The following is a 5818-nucleotide window of genomic DNA, read 5'->3' as shown; positions in this document are numbered from 1 at the left end:
TCACTGGGTTCTCGCGAGGCCCCTGGAAGCCGGCGGGGCGCGACCCCCACTCATCAAAGATAGGCATCTGCTTCACAAAATCGCCCCTGTTCTGGCAGAGGTACAGCAAGGCCCCTCCCTGCTGGATGCTGCCAGGGTTGGGGTCCCCAGTCAGGGTCAAGAGTGCTGTCCTTAGCACTTCAGGCGTCAGGTCCTCATCCTGGAGCCTCATACGATCATCACGCTCGCTGAAGGCCCACATCCGGCGGGAGTGGCGTTGGAGAGGAGCAACGCGGCGTAGCAGGAACTCCTTCACCACCTTGGGCGCTGTCACGCCAAGCGACCTCAAGAACGCGAAGCGGTGCCAGACGAAGACGAGCCGGGGGCTCTCAAGCGTCTCCTGGCCCCAGCCCGAATTGGGGACAGTAGGCGAAGTTGGCTCCGATAGCAGGGGGCTGGGCACCCCTACATCCACATACAGCCACCGCTCGTGGAACCCAGCCGCGGGCAGAGGGAGCCTGAAGTCAATCCTAGAGGCCGCTGTCTCAGACGCGGCAACGAAGCTCACGCACGCCCAGCATTGGGTAGGGTCGACAAGGCGCAGAGAGAAGAAGTGGCACAGCAAGGCAACCGAAGGAAGGATGCCCACCATAGCCTCGCAAACAAAGGCGAAGACCGAAAGGAGGGTGATGGATTCAGGACCCAGATGCATCATGTGGATTTGATAGTGGGAAAGCACGACATTGAAGAAATCAGAAAAGGGAGGAACCAGACCCGCCCACAGGGCGTCGGCAAAATACGGGACCTCGGTGACTATCATGTTGATGGAGAACTGGGACGTGGGCCAGGCTGTCGTCCTCCCGCATTCGTTGAAGATAGTGGCCAGAGCCGAGCTGACCTTGCCCAAGCCCTCGGCGGGGGCCGCCAACGGCGGCGGGCAAGGCGAAGGCACGGGTTTCTTCCCTCTTCCCTTCTTCGTCGGAGCCACGGCGATGGGAAGGGGGGGAAGGTTTGAGATTGGGTTGAAAACAGAGGCTGGAGTTCGAGCGGAGGAAGGACAGAGGGTGCTCGAGCAACAGAAAGGGGAGCGGCTGTGTACGACTACGAGTCCACCTAGCATGGCGCAAAATAAGGGGGGCGTGGGGGAATAGTGCCGCCCACGTCCAATCAACCGCCACACGGCGCCCAAGGCCGCAGGCTGTTAGGGCCCGCGGCGCTTCGCTCTTGCCCTTCTGCCTCCCTGCACGGCCAAGTTCGGGCGCGCCTTGGGCACGGGGCTACTGTGGGCGTTCTAGGAACGGGGGTCCCCAGACTTGCCTGCCTATGACCTGCGGCGTGGCTCAAAGGGGCGCCCAGCACGGCCCATCTTCATCAACACAGACCCAAGACCCTCGCGAGGGGCCAAGCCTCGCGGGGCAGACGACGCGGAGCTTCCTCAGGCACGGCCTCATTAGGCTGGCTCGCGAGGAGGCGGAGAGATCAAGACGGGGTACCTCACGAGGTTCCCGTGACGCAAGCCATGACGACCAAAGGCGCCAGGTGGGCGCCAGCCCGCGCAGTGTCCTCCTTTCCTCTTTGGTGCAAAGGGAGCAAGCGCAGGCGAGAGCATCAAGCAAAGGCACCCATTTTGGTGCAACGAGACCAAGACCAGTCCAACGGCAGGGAAGAAGTCATTGTGGAGCCCAAGCCAGCGTCACCACCAGAGCCTATGGCAGGCGAGGACCAACTTTAGTCAGGATAAGTGTACCAGATGTTCCCCTTCAAAATGGCCAATTGTTGGCGCCCTTCCCGCTCAGTATTTGGGAAGAGGCCCATGGCCTTTGCCTATAAATAGGACCAGCCACCCACAGGGTAGGGGGGTTGGAGATCGGTCGGTTCGAGATCGAATCAGAGAGAGAGAGAGAGAGAAGGGTAATTGAACTCCTCCCAGTAGTTCATCGCCCCAGCCAAGAACAGACCCTCGCGAGGCTGTTCTTCCTTGTATTGCTCATCATCATCAGCCCAAGAGGCAATCCACCACACCACACACTGGAATAGGGTATTACACTATAACGGTGGCCCGAACCAGTATAAACCCTGTGTTTCTTGTGCTATTCTTTCCTTAGCTTAGACCTTAGCGAGGCGGAGGGGTGCAGGTAGGTAGAAGGCGAAATCTCTGCGCGCACCCCAGTGTTCGAACCTCAAGGGTCTACCGGAACCCGAAATCCGACACATGGAGACCAGGCGTAGGGGTCATTAGTGCTTGAACAGACAAGTGCCCAACTAGTTATGTTATATTACATGGTTAGTAAGAAACATCTTCCAGGGAGAATAGTTCCGTTAGGGATTCCTTTCCCTGGGAGGCATGCCCTAAAGTGCTTGTCCATTCTGCGAAAAGAGACGCAGGAAAAACATCTGGGGGCGTTTAGATAAGTAAGCGATAGAGGAAAGGTGTCCCGTCTTTCGATGAGAGATGGATATCGCTTTGGTGGCAGTCGACTTTGACGATCCGACTACGAACGTGCGAGGACGTCGCGCCTTAGCAATCGCTAAACCAACTCCGAGAGGTTATTGACCACGCCGGAGCACGATCAACCTGACCACGAGGGTCTGTTTCCTGCGAGCAAACGAAGAACAAGCAAGAAACTGAGATTGCAATTTGGATATTGCGAATATAAGATGAAAGCTTTATTGATCAAGGTGGGGTCCTGTGACGCCTTTGTCTGGTCGTTGAACACAAACGAAGTACGCGGAGTTGCAGCTATGGCGAACTTTTAATCTAAACAAAACCCGAAGTCTAAACGATGCCCTAAGGGCTGTATATATGGAGGAAGAGGGGGGGAATTTCGTGGCCCTTGGTGGAGGGGTCCAAAATCAACCCTATCTCTTGTTTCCCCACACATACGTACTCTAAAAATAGCCTATACTTATGTATTTCGAAATTACATGGGCCTGGCCCAATAATAAGGTGACACAGCACCTAAAATAGCCTCGGGACGAAATTTATGAAGTGGCATCTTGCATATTTCGTCCAAGGCTTCATGCACCCATTATGGTGGCTTCAAAGTCCTAAAATCATCACTTGTAACTCCGTTCTTGTTCCCCTTGCGCATGCCATCATCTCCATGCTTGTTTTTGCTCCGAAGTTCATCCTTCTCCAAGCTAGGCCCTTCATTTGTAAGCAAAACAAATGTATCCAATTTAGGCAGCATCATATTCTCATGAACATTAGAATCATTACCAAGAAACGAAAGTACCTGGTAATTTAGTTGGCGTGCGCGAGCTCTAGTAATTGGTCCAGTATGTATAGCAGCAGGGGCTGTGGGTGTAACAATTGTATTGATGTCCTCATCATCCTCCCCTTCTTGAAATAAAGTCGTCCTCGACGGAAGTTCATCTTCCTCACCCAAATAAGGCTTCAAATCTGCAATGTTAAAATTGGGACTAACCCCAAAATCTGCAGGCAGCTCAAGTTTATATGCATTATCATTTATTTTCTCTAACACCTTAAAGGGACCATCAGCACGTGGCATTAACTTTGATTTGCGCAAATCAGGAAATCTATCCTTACGCAAATGTAACCAAACAAGATCTCCAGGTGCAAACACAACATGTTTTCTACCCTTATCTCCAGCAAGTTTATATTTAGCATTCATACTCTCAATGTTTTCCTTAGTTAACTCATGCATTTTTAAAATCAATTCAGCACATTGTTTAGCATCAAAATTAACCTTCTCCGAAGATGGAAGAGGCAACAAATCAATAGGTGCACGAGGTAGGAAACCATACACAACTTCAAAAGGGCACATCTTAGTAGTAGAATGCAATGAACGATTATAAGCAAATTCAATATGAGGCAAGCATTCCTCCCACATTTTCTTATTATTCTTCAAAACAGCCCTAAGCATAGTAGACAACGTTCTATTGACTACTTCGGTTTGTCCATCAGTTTGGGGGGGGGGGACAAGTAGTACTAAAAAGCAGTTTAGTCCCCAACTTAGCCCATAAACATCTCCAAAAGTGGCTAAGAAATTTAGTATCACGATCTGAAACAATAGTATTTGGCACACCATGCAAGCGAATAATTTCACAAAAGAACAAATCAGCAACATTAACAGCATCATCGCTTTTATGACATGGTATAAAGTGTGCCATTTTCGAGAATCTATCCACGACAACAAATATGCTATCCCTCCCCTTCTTTGTTCGAGGTAAACCTAAAACAAAGTCCATAGATATATCCTCCCAAGGAACACTAGGTACAGGCAAAGGCATATATAAACCATGAGGATTGAGTCGTGACTTAGCTTTTTGACATGTAGTGCAGCGAGCAATAAAACGCTCAACATCCCGTCTCATCTTTGGCCAAAAGAAATGTGTAGCAAGTACGTCCTCCGTCTTCTTCACGCCAAAGTGTCCCATTAATCCTCCTCCATGTGCCTCCTGCAACAACAAAAGACGAACGGAGCTAGCTGGAATGCATAGCTTGTTAGCACGAAAGACAAATCCATCGTTAACGACGAACTTGTTCCACATTCTCCCTTCTTTACAATTCTGCATTACATCTTTAAAATCAGCATCATGCACATATTGATCTTTGATGGTCTCCAAACCAAATATTTTGAAGTCAAGTTGTGAAAGCATAGCATAGCGGCTAAACAATGCATCAGCAATAACATTTTCTTTTCCCTTCTTGTGTTTAATGACATAAGGAAAAGTCTCAATGAATTCAACCCATTTAGCATGTCTACGATTCAGTTTAGCTTGACTTTTAATATGTTTCAAAGATTCATGATCAGAATGTATAACAAATTCTTTGGGCCATAAATAATGTTGCCATGTTTCTAAAGTCCGAACAAGAGCATATAATTCTTTATCATAAGTAGAATAATTCAGACTAGGCCCACTCAATTTTTCAGAAAAGTATGCAACAGGTTTGCCATCTTGTAATAACACACCGCCTAATCCAATTCCACTAGCATCACATTCAAGCTCAAAAGTCTTATTAAAATCAGGAAGTTGGAGTAAAGGAGCATGTGTCAACTTATCTTTCAATACCGAGAAGGCTTCTTCCTGTGTGGTACCCCAAAGAAAAGGCACATCTTTCTTTGTAAGCTCATTGAGAGGTGCAGCAATGGTGCTGAAATCTCTCACAAAACGCCTATAGAATCCAGCGAGGCCAAGAAAACTCCTCACTTGTGTGACCGTTTTGGGCTGCGGCCAACTCTCAATAGCTTCAATCTTGGCTTTATCAACTTCAATTCCCTGTGGAGTAACAACATAGCCAAGAAAAGATACTCGGTCGGTGCAAAAGGTGCACTTCCCAAGGTTACCAAACAAACGTGCATCACGTAGAGCAATAAAAACAGCACGTAAATGTTCCAAATGTTCTTCCAAAGATCTGCTATAAATCAATATGTCATCAAAGTAAACTACCACAAATCGTCCAATGAAAGCACGTAAAACTTCGTTCATTAATCTCATGAAAGTACTAGGTGCATTAGTTAACCCAAAAGGCATGACTAACCACTCATATAATCCAAACTTAGTTTTAAATGCTGTTTTCCATTCATCTCCCAATTTCATACGAATTTGATGGTATCCACTACGCAAATCAACTTTGGAGAATATTGTAGAGCCACTCAATTCATCAAGCATATCATCGAGCCTAGGAATAGGATGACGATAACGAATAGTAATATTATTAATGCCTCTACAATCAACACACATACGTGATGTACCATCCTTTTTCGGCACTAGAATAATAGGAACAGCACAAGGACTAAGGGATTCGCGTATATAACCTTTGTCGAGAAGCTCTTGTACTTGACGCATAATCTCCTTCGTCTCCTCTGGATTG

This window comes from Triticum aestivum, chromosome 1A (assembly GCF_018294505.1).
Source record: "Triticum aestivum cultivar Chinese Spring chromosome 1A, IWGSC CS RefSeq v2.1, whole genome shotgun sequence".
Taxonomy (NCBI): domain Eukaryota; kingdom Viridiplantae; phylum Streptophyta; class Magnoliopsida; order Poales; family Poaceae; genus Triticum; species Triticum aestivum.
Note: the sequence above shows the minus strand (reverse complement) of the source record.